The 16,710-nt window shown below is 29.6% G+C and overlaps 1 pseudogene; it reads left to right on the top strand.

The window, feature by feature from the left end:
• Positions 1-5,441: 5,441 nt before the first annotated feature.
• On the top strand, positions 5,442-10,029 carry LOC149549192 (eukaryotic translation initiation factor 5A-2 pseudogene; annotated as a pseudogene).
• Positions 10,030-16,710: the final 6,681 nt, after the last annotated feature.

A 16,710-nucleotide genomic window follows, 5' to 3' on the forward strand; every position in this document is an offset into this window, starting at 1 on the left:
GAAGTTTTTTTGTACTAAAATTATTTGAAAAGACTGAAGAATAGCTAAAGATAACTGATTTACCCTCCCACTTTCAATTATCTAACATTATTTTCATTTATCTATTTACAAACATTGTTGTTATTATTATTTACCTTAGGGAAGGCCCAAGACCTACACACTGACTATGGAGCCACATTATTAGTATCATTATTTTTGCACAAAACCTCAAAGTTCTTTGTATATTTCCTAGTGAAGACAATTATTTGTGAGTGTGACCATTTAATTTGTAGTGCAAGCAAGCTCCTAAATTTCCTAGGAAAGAAAGATTCCATGAAAAAAATTCACCTCCAACATATAGTGAGGTCATAATTGGAAAATCCACTCCAGGGTCAATAGCAATGAGAACATGGGCATTAAGATGGAGGACTATTATTTTAGAAACTTCAACTAGTAGAACTTACCCTACAAGATTAAGAATTTGGGTGAGAAATTATAAAAAATTTAGGCTGGAGATTTCTTATTTTGACCCAATGATGAGAAGATCTTGCTAAAAATTAATCAAAATTACCATTTAGAGACAAAGGGACATCTCTGAATAGGTATTTCACTAAATTCCAATAAGTTTTTGTTAAAACAATTTCCAATGTATCTTCATTTTTAACAAAGACCACGAATAAGCCTCTTTGAATCATTCGACAAAAACTTACCATAATGCCTAATTTGTTTCCCCAAACAATATTAAGCCAGCCATCCAAATAGGCAAGAACTTATTATCCATACACACAGAAAATAACCACACTTTTTAATTGAGTTGGATTAATTTTGATAGCTCTTACCATGTCTTCGTTCCAAGAAAGTGAGATAGTTTTCAACCTATAAATTTGGAGGCTTACCCATTTTTTCGCCTCCAAGGTTTGAACTCTTTGCTAAGGTGATGCCTCCCAATCAACCTCCATTAGCTTTGGATTAATAAAGGAGGGCTCAAACAATTTCACCAGTAAAAAAAGTAGAGTAAGGGAAAATAGTTACAAACTACTTGAATACAACTGCTTTATATGATGACTTCTAATTGCCACCATCTCTATTTCAAGGCACTACTACCTTTATAAATTTTTATCCATGATGTTGTGAACCTAATTTTTCCTTTTCTTTCTATGATTATTCTTCTCCACAAATTAGATTGCTCATAGAGGAAAAGGTTGGGAAAAATAAAACCTAAAAGGCACCCACTCCTTAACCTGTATGAGACAGCCATAAAACCAAATTTCTGCACACCAAATGATGCCCAAAAATATTTGCAAGTACATGCATTGGGGAAAGGTTCCCACTCATAAAGCCTCAAGAAATTTCTCAATTTTTTATTTTCTTATTGATACACTTAAAAACTAGTAATCATAGTTTCCTTTTGGCATTTTTAGTTTCAATACTACCTGCAAGTGCTAATTTTTCTTCTCTTTAGGCAAGTTTCTAATTTTTCTTTAATTTTTTCCCTACATTTGGTTGTACTTGTATATAAGGTTAAAGGGGGTTTTATGGTGTTCATAATTCGCAAAGGGTAATTTCTTAATGTGATTGTGAATTCATATTTCTTCGCAATGTCTATTTGATGGATTCACATTTCATTCTCCTTTGTTTTTATAATCTTTGAAAATTACAAAGGTGCATGATTTATAAATTTATTTTGAAAAAAAAGTAATTCACTTCCTTTTCAAATGGCCTCAAAATATTGTACTTTCTTTAGCAACTTGATGCCAACCATCCTTTCTACAAGTATGTGGCATTAGGTCACATCTTCTATAGTATGTAATGATATTTTTAAATTTGATTATGTAAGATTTTTTATCATCATTTTCCAATCACATGACATGATCCACAATTATGAATGAAGAGATCAAAAGAAAAACAAAATTTTAGATTTTTTTCCTAAATCTACCAATGATTTCAAAAATTCATGTTTATTTTTATCTTACCATATAGCTTCCTTCTGAGTTTTTATGGAAAAGTGTAGTCTTTTGTGATTAATGGTATGCATATGAACTCCAATACTTGTAAGATATTGTGTATCTTTTACTTCTAAGATATTGTGTATCTTTTCCTTAATGAGCACGACCAATTTTCTCTTGGATGTAAGAGTGATTTAATGGAATTAGAATGTGTTGAAGAAATTGTCTACTTTTCAATGTATTCTTGTACTAAACGATTTTATTTATTGAAAAGTGAATTTGTAAAATTGTCAATCTAAAGTAAATGTGAAAATAGTTCATGTTGTTGACCTTTGGTCAAATAGCCTCATTTCACTAATATGTCTGAAAGACAAAGATTGCAAACAAATAGAAGTATCTTCTTATTGAAATTAGTATACTTCTCTAAATAAAGAATGTAGAATGTATATTTTGATATTCAATTAATACCTTGCATTGAACATTTTTCTTGTTACAAGATTAGTTCAGGTGAAATTATTCTAAACTATGGCTATTAAATTTGAGGAAGAGGTTGTATATGAATCATGAATTCAGATAGCAAAAAAGGTATATATACACTATTTTTGAGTTTTCCTACATTTCAAAAAATGAGTATGATAGAGAAGAATTACCCACTATTTTTTTAAGTAGGTAATTATGTAGAAGTTGGCTCATTTTACTAAATTATATATGACCTGGAATGAATTATATATTGTTTCCATTATACACGTCTTTTCAATAATCATAAGATGACTATGCCTATGCATGGTTCGTGCAATGGGGATTCATAGAAATTGTTGAAATTATCAATATATTCATTTTTTTCTTGCTTAAATTGAGTGGGTGCTAATGTGGCTAATTAAGAAGGGATAGAAACATACATTCTGAATAGAAATGGATACATTGGTTTTGTTTCTTTCTATTAGTATTTCTAGAATAAATATTTTGGTCAAAGATATTTATTTTTCATAAATGTAGATATGCTTATTATTGTTATTTTCCTTGCCACATTCGAAGATTAGGGATACTTATACATATGTGGAAAGTACTTTCTTTCACAGATGCACCAAATCCATCTGATCTTCTTGTTCTGATTTTCTAGGCTTCTTAGGCTAGGTAGGTGCATTTTTTTGTGTTAGGTAGAACCCTATAGAAGCCAAATGCTCTATGGTTGGTGTGATAAAAGTGATTGGGCTTACACTCCTATTGCAGATAGCAGATGGATATTGTTCGATGACTAGGGAGATATGAATTTGTAGATGGACACTAAGGTCTAATGACATCTCATAATATGGTACTTGTATAACATACTGGGTATTCCATATTCGATGTGCAGGTTAATATTTTTATGATGCTCATTACTATATGACACTTTAGAGTTATCTATATGATGTACTATGTTAGCATGAAGTTCAATCTATAGATTGACTTCTTGATTGTATTTAATGACATAAACATGTGATGACACGTAATTAATTCTATATCTTTTCATTTGACATCTATGTCAAAATCTTGTGTAATTTATTTAATCATTGAAAATAATTATTGAATCAACTAAGTGAAGTCAATCATTGACTTGACTTTTTTGATGTGGTAGAGATTAGTAGGATGTGGGATCTTACATTTGCATAAACAATTGCTAGTTTTATAATTTGTTGAGAGGGTTTTGCAATTTAAGAACAAAAAAATATTCAGAAGAAGGTGATGAATAAATAAATTGTAGTAGACAACCACTCTTAAACATCACACAGTAATAAGAAAGTTAACTTAAGAAAAAAGGAAGTCAACTTTTAGTAGTTAACACTTTTGGCCTAGGAATCAAGCTTTACTATGTGATGCTTAAGCGGTCTAGTATTTTTCTGGTCAAGAGACACATGCTAAACACAATGGTATTGGCTAAGCTCTAGACAAAATGTAACAAAGTAAAAAAATGTCAAACTTTTTCTTTTTTTTGACATTCACAAAAAAACAAACAATTTTTTTTTCAAATCTTTTGTTGTTTCCAATCAAAACAGATGATGAGGAAAAATCCAGAAAAATCCATGGGATTTTCAGTTTTTTGACTTTTGGTCAACGGTAGTCTTGAGCTTAGGAGTGTTTTTTTGATATTATTTAGTCTAACTATTCTAGTAGAAGAGGTCAAACAAGGGCTTTGTAGAGCTTGAGTCCCTGCCTTGTAGGAAAAAAAAGGGAGTAAGGAGACTTGTGTAGAAAGAAAGGAGAAAGAAACCTTGTGTAGAAAGAGGATATAACACACTCTGCAAGGATGTATGAGAGCTCCTGATTTATAATCATGTAGAAAACTTATGTAGAGATTGCATAGAGAACTCATGTAGAGATTGCATATGAATTTCATATAATAGGCAAATTGACTATGGGCAACCCTATACCCAGTGACTCACTTTTACATCATAATTTGGATGATAGCATGCAAGAAAGAAGTGATACTGCATACTATAGATCAATAATTCTATAATCCTGTAATTCAATATGAATTTGTTGCACAAGAAAAGGTACCTAATATTGTAGTTACCTAGTTGCAAGACCCTTTTTTGCAAGAGAGTGATAAAATAAAATACTATTTGAAGTAGCTAAGAACAACAAGATCAAATGCCACTAATAATAAACAAGAACATACATCTAAATGTCCAAAATAATAGTGCCAATGGAAAACCAAAAAAAAAAATTACTTAAGACAAAATGCAACTAGGTGAACCCTTCTAAATAATCATAATTGAATAGAGAACCTACAAAACTTATCTATATTATTTCATTACAGGTGTCCTTACATAACCAAGAATAATTTCAAAAACATGCAAATCTCTATGTGTATGTGCAAATATTTATGTGTTAACTTCAAAAACAACTACACTACCTTCTTGGAATTTCATTAATAAAATCTATCTATAAAAACTTAAATTAATCAAAATCACATTGATTTAAACTTTAAATAAATAATTTACTAATATTGACTACTACGTCAAATCTCTACAACAAAACAAATTATAAAGAAAAATAATTTAGAATTTACAGTAAAGTAAATCGTGCTATATGACAGGTAAGTAATGTCAGAAAATGATTAATAATTTATTTTCATTTATTCTTCACTAATTCCTCTTGTCAATACTTCCCTCAAACCCTTTAACCCCAACAATAGAACAGACATATCGTGGGGGAATTATAAAATTATATTCCGTAGTACAAATTAAATCCTTAAATAAGATTCCTTAGATTAAATTATAAAAATGCCAATCTGAACAATTCCACGAAATGTCTTAACTATCGGCTTGCTTGTGCTATATAAATAGAATGAAGAATATTTTTGAGCTGCACAAAATCTCTACCAAATTGTAAAATCACCATTGAAATGTAATTTGACAGTATCAAATTTCCTGTTGTTTAGCAAAAGATAAACGACTTTTCAAAATTAATTTACATCTTCATTCTATAAATCCTTGACTTCAATTTGCTAACATGTCATTTACAAATTGAAAAGAGATGGCGATTGAGAGGAATATTACGAGCTCTATAGTTTTTGCTTGCATCCTTGCTGTAATGTGTCTTCACATACATCTTCCAAATGAAACAAACGATTGTAAAATCCTAAAAATAGGAATGAAGATTTGCAAAACCTTGATTTAGCTAAACCAAGATTTGTAAAAATCCCGATTTTTAAAATTCCACAAAGACCCTTATTAATTACTTATATATTAATATTATTATAAGTGTAAGTTTATATTTATAAAATTAATTTATTACTAATACAATCTTTTATAATTATATCTTACATTTTCAGTTTTATCAGTTAATTTTAAAAAATACATTCATATCATAATAAAATGTATTCAATATTTTTAGTACTTGTTGTTTCCATAATGGCAAAGGCGTGGAGTTTTTCCAAAAATGGCAAACCAGACATTTTGAGCTAATAAAAATTAAAACTGCAAGTTGGTAAACAGCTAATTGATTTTATGTTTAATTTTGATAATTGAAAGAAATAGACACAACTTGTAGGGCGTTTTGGGGTTGATTTCTTCCTCAAAAATATTAGTTCGCTAACAAGTTAGAATTCTCAAGCATTTGAAACATGCTTTGCTAATAATATTTCCTTTTGGAGTTTGAAAAACTAGAGCCCACTCCCTAATTTAGACCCAAGTAGTCTTTTAAGAATTAAAAAAATGCATCAATTGTCTATAAAGGCCAATTTATTTTTTCTTACAACTTCGTTCTTTGAAAATATTATTCAATTAATTTAGAAAGTTAGTTGGACTTAAGTTTTAGGATTAGTATAATCTGTGAATATTATAAAATATCTGAATTCATAGGATGGCTAATTTTTGATATTGAGATTTATTAAAATATGTATTTATTTTTATAGTTTGTAGTAATGTATTTTGACATGTAGAGTAGTTTGCGATATAACTCTATTTCTTTTGATTGAGGTTGTAAAGTATATTTCATGGCAGTCCAAAGAAAATGGTAAGTTCGTTAACTTCAATGATTTCTGTGAAGAAAATAATTTAATGTTTGGATTATTTGGAGCACACAATGTGCACGCCTTTATTATTATTAAGTTTAATGTTTTGATCATTATTGAGAAATTTATAAGCACAAAGGTGTAATAATATTTTTTATGTTTTAAATGTTTTTATTTAGATGTGCAGAGGCCTCGGCAATCTAATAACGTTAGTAATGTATGCATATTGTTGTTTTATGCATTATCATATTTGTGTTTGTATTTCGTAATGTCTAAATGTTAAAAAATACTAAATATTTGAAGTACCTTCAGCACCTTAGGTGCTTTAAAAAAAAAAACTTATAGTTTTAATTTCTAATGATTTAATCATTATAGAATCAATATCATCAAATGTTATGTACTGATATTAAGAGATATAAAAATATAAATATACAATAAAAAGATAGTAATGAAGAAATAGGGATAATGAGATAAAGATAGATTTTAAATTATTGATTTCAAATAGCCTAGTTGTTTATTCTGAATAGAAAATAAGAGTTATAGGAATATATTGTTTAATTGTTCTTACAACCTATAAATAGTTCTTGTCTTAGATGATCTTTCAGAATGAACAATCTTTCTTCTAGGTGGTCTGGATTTTCCTCACTCTTGGTAAAATAATAGAGTTCAATGGGGTTAGTTTAGGAAGGGTGAAAGATCTAATGTGTATTTACATTGGCACAAATATAAGCCTTCAATCTAGTTCTGAAAAAATGTCTCAATATCTTGTCCCATCCCCAATTATGTGTGATTCAAGATAGTAATTACTACAATCAATTTTGTTAGTCCCCTTGGATTGTACAAATGGAAATGAAATTTGGACATGTAAAATGATGGATAAAAACTTCCATTTCATATTGTCTATCTTAAGTAAATTATTTTCATTTAAAAAAGATTTTACAATCAATTATAAATCATGTCTCTACATCTCATCACAAATTAAAGACCCACCCTTCCCTCAAACTATATATATATATACATAGATAGATAGATAGATAGATAGATAGATGGAAGGGTGGGTCTTTAATTTGCCATGAACATCTTCAACTTGAATCTAAATAAGCATTTTGGAAACAACCAATATTAATATATTCTATATTATTTAAATTAATTTATATAAACATTTCATAATTTATTAGAATAGTTCTATTACGTTAATAACTTGAATTTAAACTTTGATTTTATTCATATCATAATTTTACTTAGTTATATAATATAATATAAAATTTGAATTTATTTTTTCTTACAACTCTGTTCTTGGAAAGTATTATTCAATTAATTTAGAAAGTTGGTCGGACTTAAATTTTAGGATTAGCATGTGAATATATAAAAAATATATGAATTCATAGAATGGCTAATTTTTAATATTGAATTTTACTAAAATATGTTATTATATATATATATATATATATATATATATATATATATATATATATATATATATATATATATATATATATATATATATATATATATATATATATATATATATATATATATATATATATATAGCTTGTGGTAATGTATTTTTGGCATGTAGAGTTTAGTGATGTTAACTATTTTTTGTTATGCTAATGGATAAGAAACACATCGGATCTAAAATTGAAGTTAAATAATGAATTTTAATTGCTATTTTTTTTTTGTTCTACAACTTTATTAAATAAAAAAGATAAAAAAAAGTTTTATTATATAAATTATACAAAAATACATGTTTCTCTCTAGTCTTCATTAATATTGAATTTCTAACATCTTATTCAATTAATCAATATGAGATAATTTTTCTAACAATTTATATTGTGGTATTGTTATTAGGATTCAACTATGTTGTTGTCTTGATTCAAATTCAGTGGATCATATTTTATGAGTAATAGTTTACAAGATCAAGATCAAATTTCTCAAGAGAAATAATGAGACACTTATAACTCATTCCATCCACATGATGTACATAGAAGTCAAGCATATAGATCAAATATTTCAAATGCATTCACAAGTTTTTTCATTATTTACCATGATTTCTCTTATTTTTATCCATAAAAGATTTCATATGACAATATACATGTTACCCAAAAAAAAATTACAGAGTTTTATTTATATTAATTAAGCAAAAGAGAGAGATTAATCCTTAAAAAAAAATTTTTTTTAAAAAAAAAATTAAACTTTCTCTCTCCCTATACTTTTCTCTCTCCACGTACTAAAACTTGTAGAGAGAAGTACGGGGTTTGAGTTAGAGTTTTATTCTCCTTTTCACAATCCTCTCTCTCCACATACTTTTCTCTCTCCACGTACTAAAACCTTGTAGAGAGAAGTATGGATTAATGAGTTTGGGTTTGAGTTTTCAATCTCTCTCTTCAACATTTTCTCTCTCCATGTACTTGCCATACTCTCTCTCCCCATACTCCAACTTTTTAACCTAATTCTAACCTAAATCTCCCAACCCAAACTTCAACTTGAAGGTAACTACCGACTGGAAATACAACATGATTTGTGGTTTCAAAGGTGTTGAACTATTTTGGTATGCTACTTCATAAATACATTTTGATTAGTTGTCCAACCTATATCAGGATCTGTGGCTTTGAAAAGCACAGACCAAGCATGCGAATTGTTTGAAGGCCATGTCGTATAATTGGAAGGGTCACTTTTATTCATGCACTATGCAACCCTACAACTTTAGCTTCATTCATCTGTGACAAGGTATTATTTCCTTGTGCAAAGTACCCTCAATTCCTCACCATAAGAGCTGAGCTCAATAGATTAAGGAAGGAGATTACTAAAGTTACTGAGCAAATGGAAATGTAGTTTCCTTCATTCTTTTATCAGCCATTTTGCCAAGCCTGGCTGACTGCTCTATCTGCGTTGTCTGCAACTTTTATCTCCATCTACACATTAACCTAAGCTTTTCCCTCTATCAATGAAGCTATGGAAAGTAAGATAATTTATTCCAAAGAAATGGTAAACAAAGAACATTCTCAAACCATGGAATAGGGAATATAAGGAACCAACATTATTCCATTACAATGTTCTTTCGGGTGGCCAGTGAATACTGCAGTTTCCTTCATCCTTGTTCCTTCCAAGATTGATTTTAAGGCTTCAGAGTGAGGTGCACATAAAATTAGACAGTGAAGTGAAGATAAGGAACATCATTTTGATCAGGCAACAGACTCAGGGGCATCCAAGACATTCCCCCAACAAGCTAGTACTGTTTGCAAGAATGGTTACTTAGTTATCAAAGGAAGGCCGGGCAAGGTGGTCAAAGTTTCAACTTCTAAAACAAGAAAGCATGACCAGGCCAAGTGTCACTTTGTAGGAATTGATATATTCAATGACAAGAAACTTGAGGATATAGTTCCTTCTTCACACAACTGCAATGTTCCTGAAGTGACTCGCATTGATTATCAATTGATTGATGTTTCAGATGATGGGTTTGTGAGTCTTCTGACTGACAGTGGTGACACAAAGGATGATCTCCGCCTCCCAACAGAGGGTCTACTTCTTTCCACAATCAAGGATGGGTTTAGTAAAGGCAATGATCTTATTTTGACTGTTATGCATGAGTTATTTTTGAGTCCATAAAGCCACATATAAAACACGAGTAGGCTGCAGGAAGAGAAGGTTTGGAGCAGAGGTTGCATCTCAAGTGTTTGACACAATGCAACCATAGTTTGAGCAAATACCTCAACCAGCTGCAGGTAGAGAATGCAGCTAAGTGTTTGACAAAATGAGTAGGCTCGTATCTCACCTTTAGATTCGAATAGAAAACAGTGAGTGCTGTCCAGAATTAATATAATATGACTGTTAAAATGCTATGGCAAATCAATATTCCCATCGATTCAGGATTCATGGATCTTCCTCCTTGTGTTTTTATCAGTATCTACATATTCTTATAGTGAAATTGAATTTGTGTACTTGAGAGGTGGTTCATTAAGACGATGATGGAATAGTCAACTGTGACTCAGTTTGGCTTCTTGTCATCCTTTCTCTACAACGAATGTTATTCCAATGGTGGCAAGAATTGGGTCAAATTCTTGGCTTTTTCTCAAAAAGAATCATCCCTTGAAATCCAATTATAATTTCCTCTCTCAAATCAATTATCAATTCAACCAGTTAAGAGGATTCAATTCAACCTCCTAGCAGTTCTGTTTGAGCATATAGGGGGATTGAAAGAAAAACTAAGCAACTATAAAATGTTGTTGTTATACGGTAGAGATCCTAAGAAGATTGGTCACTTAATGAAGAGATAAAGTCGGTAAGGGAAAACATCAATAGAAAAATTTCTATCTCATGGTTTCTGAATGTTTTATTGGAGGAAGAATATCATGAGGTTATGAAAAGTTCTTGTTTAGAGGACTGGAATTGAAGCAAGTCACCATGTTTTGATAATCATTTAAAAGAGTTCCACGCAGTTCGAGGAGATTGAGTGGCCACTTAAATCAATATTTTACAAATCAACATTATTACAAAAATATGTTGTTTTAGATCAAGCACTCTTGATGATGATCCTCATGATAGCGATTTTATTGTTGATCATGGGTGTGGGAATTCTTATCTTCATTCATCTCCATATAGTTAAAAGGGCTTCTAGAAGAAAATTTGGGTAAAAGGCAAGATTCCTTCAATTTCCCCTACTTTTATTCTATTAGTTATGTTTAAACATGAAAAGTTGGAATTGTAAAGGTTAGAGTTGGTTATGAACCATTGTCAAGTAGTCCAAACTCTAACTTTTTGGGTAGTTACAAACCTGAAAAGTTGGTTGTTCTAGATTGGTTATAAATTCCTGAAATCATTGTAAGAAGGGACTTTTTGGAGGGAGATGGAGGGAACACTTATGCTCTGATAACAAAGAAATTATTGGAAAGTGTGTACAATTGTTGTTTTTGTAATCAGTTATTTCTTACTTTCTTGGTGCAAGGAAATAAAGGAAGTACATTTGGCGTTCTCTTTCTAAAGGTCTAAATTCTTGAGTGTTGATTCATTTTATGAGTATTTCCATGGTATGGTGTGAGTATTCATGAATGGTTGAATTAGCATTGTGTTGGTGAAAGTTCTCAAGCGTAGTCCTTGATTGCTCTCATTAATGGTTACATCATTTTTATGAAAACATTGAAGGTGTGTGGTGCATTCGCTGTCAATGGTTTTCTTTTCTATTTTCTAAGTTTTATTTATCTGTATTGGAAAATCTAAAATTTTATCTTATGAGGGAGCTGCCCCTCTAAATGCAGAGGAAGGCCGGATACCAAGGGCCTATCCAACTATTGTGAACGGTTTGTCACACACTCTATTGGGCAAATTCTACAGTGACAAATCTGTTTACCAACAAGACAACAAAGGCATATATGGAAGATGAAATATAAATAAACACATATAAATATTAAAGTAGACATACACATACATATCTAGAGAGAGAAAACTAGTGTGTATTTAGTATACTTACACTTTTGCTTAATATATAACAATTAGTACTTATTAATTCAAACAAGAAAACTATTCTTTTTTGAATTAATAATATTATTTTTGTTATGGTGAGCTATTGAGAATCAATCAAATTAATGAATATTAATCAAATTATTTTCAATGGTTGTATATTTAATTTATCTAATACTTGTATAGTTTCTACAATTTTTAAAATATTTTAACCAAAATTAGATCTTAAATTAATTACATTTATTTATAGTAAATATATATTAAATAAAATGTACAATTATTTTACAATCTCTAAATTTCAAATATGTTCAAAACCAAATTATTTGACTTCCCAAAACATATATGGAAGACTCTTTATTTTAAAATAATGAAATTAAAGAAACAATATTAATCTACAAAGTTCTAACATTAAATCTATGACCAAAAAAAAAAGGATACCAATGATTTGTGGAAAATAAAATCAAAATGAATAAATATAGATAATTACAAAATGCCACTTCATTTTATAGAATGTGGAAGGTAATTAAATTATCACAATTAATATCGAATTTAAGGTACAACTTTATGAATATCCTTATACTAGATATTACCATACTATTCAAACTAAATATTAGAGTGCAACATATCATCATTAATTATTAAAACATCAATGAAATAATAGGAGTTAAAAATATAGATAAATCTATTATCTTATCTTTTTAAAAACTTTTTAGTTAATCTCTTTTTTATATATTTTGTATTTGAGTACTTGTGAATGAAACAAAGTAAGTTTTTTTTTGCAAAAATATAGTCACTAAATTATGTACAAATCCTAATGAATAATATTTTAAAGATAATAAATTTCAAATTCAAACCAATCAATCACTAATCAAATACATTATGATTCATAACATGTTCTAGAACATCCATTTATATTTGATTGATTATACTTATAAATCAACTTTTAGTTATAAAATCAATTTTTGAGAAGCTTTATTGAATATAATTTATATGATTAAATTTAAAAGTTAAAGAAAATAAGAGAGAGGATAGCCACATAAATCAAGATAGAAATGCAAATGCACACACACACACACACACACACACACACACACACACACAAATATATAGGCTATGTTGTCCATATCATACACGAAATGGTAATTAGAGGGATAGGGAGATATAGGGTGGGATAAGGGGAGAGAGACTAGTGGAAGTGAATAAGATGAATATGATGAACATTGAAAATAGATAGAGAGTTGAAAATTTTGGTATTGATTAAAGAAAGGGAGGGAAAAGAGTGTGTGTGTGTGAGAGAGAGATGTGGGAAAAATAATATAGATAGTGAGAAGTGAATGCTAAAGAAACAAGCAAGATAGAGATAGAGATAGAGATGAAAGAAGTGTATTTGTGTATAAAAATATATAAATGAAAGGATAGGGAGGTAAATAGCTTAGAAACTTGCAAATTAGAGAAAGACATATGGATATAAAAATAAAGAGATATCTAAATATAGAGAAATATGGAGAGGAAGAGATAGAGATTGTGACATATAGAAAAATAATTTCAAATAGCTAGGTTGTCCATTTCATATAGGAAATGATAGTTAGAGGGCTAAATAATTATAATGAGAGATGAGGGGAGAGTGAGGGGGTGTGGGGAGTGAGTAAGATGAACAATATAAATAAAAAATAGGCATAGGAAAATAAAAAGATGTATAGTGATGTAAAAATAGAGAGAGAGAGAGAGAGAGAGAGAGAGAGAGAGAGAGAGAGAGAGAGAGAGAGAGAGAGAGAGAGATTATAATCAACTATCGAAGTAGAGGATAGTTATGAAGCAAGAGACAAAGAGGAGGGAAGTGGAGATGAGGGAGATAAAGAGAGAGAGAATGATAAAGAAACATGAAGTGATAGATGAATAGTGGATTAATAGATATATAGAGAAGATGCATAAAATAAATCAAAGAGAAATAAAAGAAAAAGGATATAGGTATATAGGAAAGGACAGTAAAGAAAGGTAAGACAAAATAGAGATAATATTTATAAATAAGAGAGACATAAAGATGGGGATAGGGAAGTAGACAAGGAGAGTTTGTGAATAACTATTCAAAAACATTATCAAAAGTATGAAAGACTATCGATGTAACCCTTGCACCCTTCAAAGGTGCAAGCTCTAGTTAATATTTATTAAAAAATTTAAATAATATAATTATATATTTAATTTTGCTAAATTTTCAAAAAAAAAATTGATCGGTAAACAATCGAAGCCTTTGATTATATTAATTTAATAAAAAAATCAAACTATCTCCATTCAAGCGAGCACTAGTAGAAAAGAATGGAGAAGAAAACCTCTAGTCTTGCCCAAGACCATGGTCCTATATTATTACATTATTAAAAGGGGAATACCCCAATTACCAACTTTCAACTTTTGTTTATAAATATAAAATAAATGATTAGATATCTTCTCTGCATTTTGTAAGCTCCAATGATCTCTATCACGACCACTTATACTATTCATTATCTGAGATGAGTGTGACAAATTGATGAGATCTTTATATACTTTATAAAAACCTCTTCTTTTGTTATTGTATATGATGGTTACACCTTGCTAACTTGCTAATCAATGATGCAACTCAAAATGACCATTAGTACTGTTATTTAAAAACAACATTTTAGACATCCCTAAGTTTCTGGCTAGAAATCACTATGTTTATTTCATTTAACATTATGGATAAGATTATTACAATTAGTCATAAATTTTGTGAATGATCTCATTCAAACTCTAACATATGTTAAAAGTTATAGTGATATTATATTGTTTGTATCCTTATTATTTGAATTATCCATTAGGGCTAATTTAACTAATAGGAATTAAAGTTACATTATCCAGTTTTGTTTATTACTTCTATTTGCTTTTTGATAAGTTTACTTTCAATTAAATATTAAGAAATTTTTTCCATTAGTTCCTTAATTTGCTAATTGATATGCTTCTATATTACCTTCCTAAAAAATATGTCGAATCTGAATTTCTTCGAAATGGTCCAGAAGATATAGTACATGAACTGTGTGCTTAAAATATCACACCCTTTTGGGTGACTTGTGAAGGGAAAATGGAAAGCAGGACTTCTTCCAATTTGGAGTTAAGAACCCAAATTGGTGTCTCCCTTTCCCTAATGGAATTTAGGACAATTTTTGACTCTTCTTCAATAATTAGTTTTGATATACTTACACCCAGGCAAATTTGGATATCTTCTTGAAGGGCTTCTAATTCAGCGATGTTGTTAGTGGTTGACCCTATAAATTTAGCCCTTTTAGCGATCCAATTGCTAGAGTCATTATTAATGATGCATCCCATTCTAGCAGTACTAGGTTTGACTCTCGAGGCTCCATCAAAATTTAATTTGGTCCATCCTGTTGGGGGTGGGATCCACCTACATTTGTTCCTTGCCTCTTTATTCTAGTTTTTATACAAAATAAGAGGGTTAATTAGGTTTTTTCATTTTTTTCATAAAACTATCCAATTTTGGAAATGATCCTTCCTCTTTTAGAATTTTCTTAATGTGAGAGTTTAATGTTTCAACTGTACAGGCTTCAATTTTATTAGTAATCTCACAAATTGTTATATTTTGATCATGAAATATTCTCCTATTCCTTTTTGTCCATACTTCCCAAAGAAGGATAGAAGGAAAAATATTCCAAAGGTTGCCATAGATGCTACTACTACTATTAGTGGGCCAACCTTTAAGTAGATTATTCAAAGTTTCAGGCAAGGTTGCCGTCCAACGTAGCATATGTCTAATTCATTCCCAACATTTTTGTGTATATGGAAACTTATATAATAGATGATATGTGTCTTTGTTGTCTTTCTTACATAACACGCACATCTAGAAGCCCCTCAATGCCAATCTTTCTAAGTCTATCAGTAGTTAGAATCCTATTCTGAGAGGTAGTCCACAAAAAGAAGCCTGACTTTGGTAGACAAGAAGAGTCCGAACAAAGTGTAAGGGGAATGAAAACTTCTTCAGATCTTTGAGATTGGGTGATTGCTTTATATCCATTTTTCATGTTATATCTTCCATCTTTTAATGTTGTCCACACAAGTTTGTCATTTTTCACTAATTGTATTATTTTCCTCTTGCTAATGATATTTTGATATACCTTTGTAATTGTGGTTCTAAGTCAATATTAGCTAAAGTTTTCCATTCCTAGCTTATACTACCATTAATATATTTTTTGGTTTTATAATTGGTGACCTTGCACCCCCAGAGTTTGACTAAATGGTCTTTAAGACCAATTGGGATACTCATTTTATCTATTGGGGGATGCCCATCCCAAGAGTCCTCCTAGAAGAGAGCTTCCTTACCATTACTAGCATCCCACGTGAGATATTTGCTAATCAGGGGTCTACTTTTAACTATAAAATTCCAGCTCTCGAATCCTTTAGGAAGGATCCTCATTCTAAACAAGGAGTAAATTTTCAATTATTTTTATTTATATAACTATCATTGCAATTAACTTATCAAAATAAGTTTATATTTTAATTTTTTAATTATAAAAATATTATAATAAACTTTTTTTTAAATTAAAAAAATAAAATTAATATACTTATAAGCTATAATAAATATACAATTCAATTATAATTCAATTTAGATATAACCATTATAATAAAAGGAGGTACTAAGTCATTCCATGGAATTTTTTTAATAGATAATTAATATAGTCATTAATATTGGTTATTATTGAAAAGAATTCAATTATTTTGCCAACTTAATTCTCTCTCTAAATAGTTGATAAGTTTGTATGAGTTTTACCATCTTTAAAAAAATGTACTAGTCCTCCTAGAAGAGAGGTTCCT

This window comes from Cupressus sempervirens, chromosome 7 (assembly GCF_028749045.1).
Source record: "Cupressus sempervirens isolate cs-2001-9-10 chromosome 7, ASM2874904v1, whole genome shotgun sequence".
Lineage (NCBI taxonomy): Eukaryota > Viridiplantae > Streptophyta > Pinopsida > Cupressales > Cupressaceae > Cupressus > Cupressus sempervirens.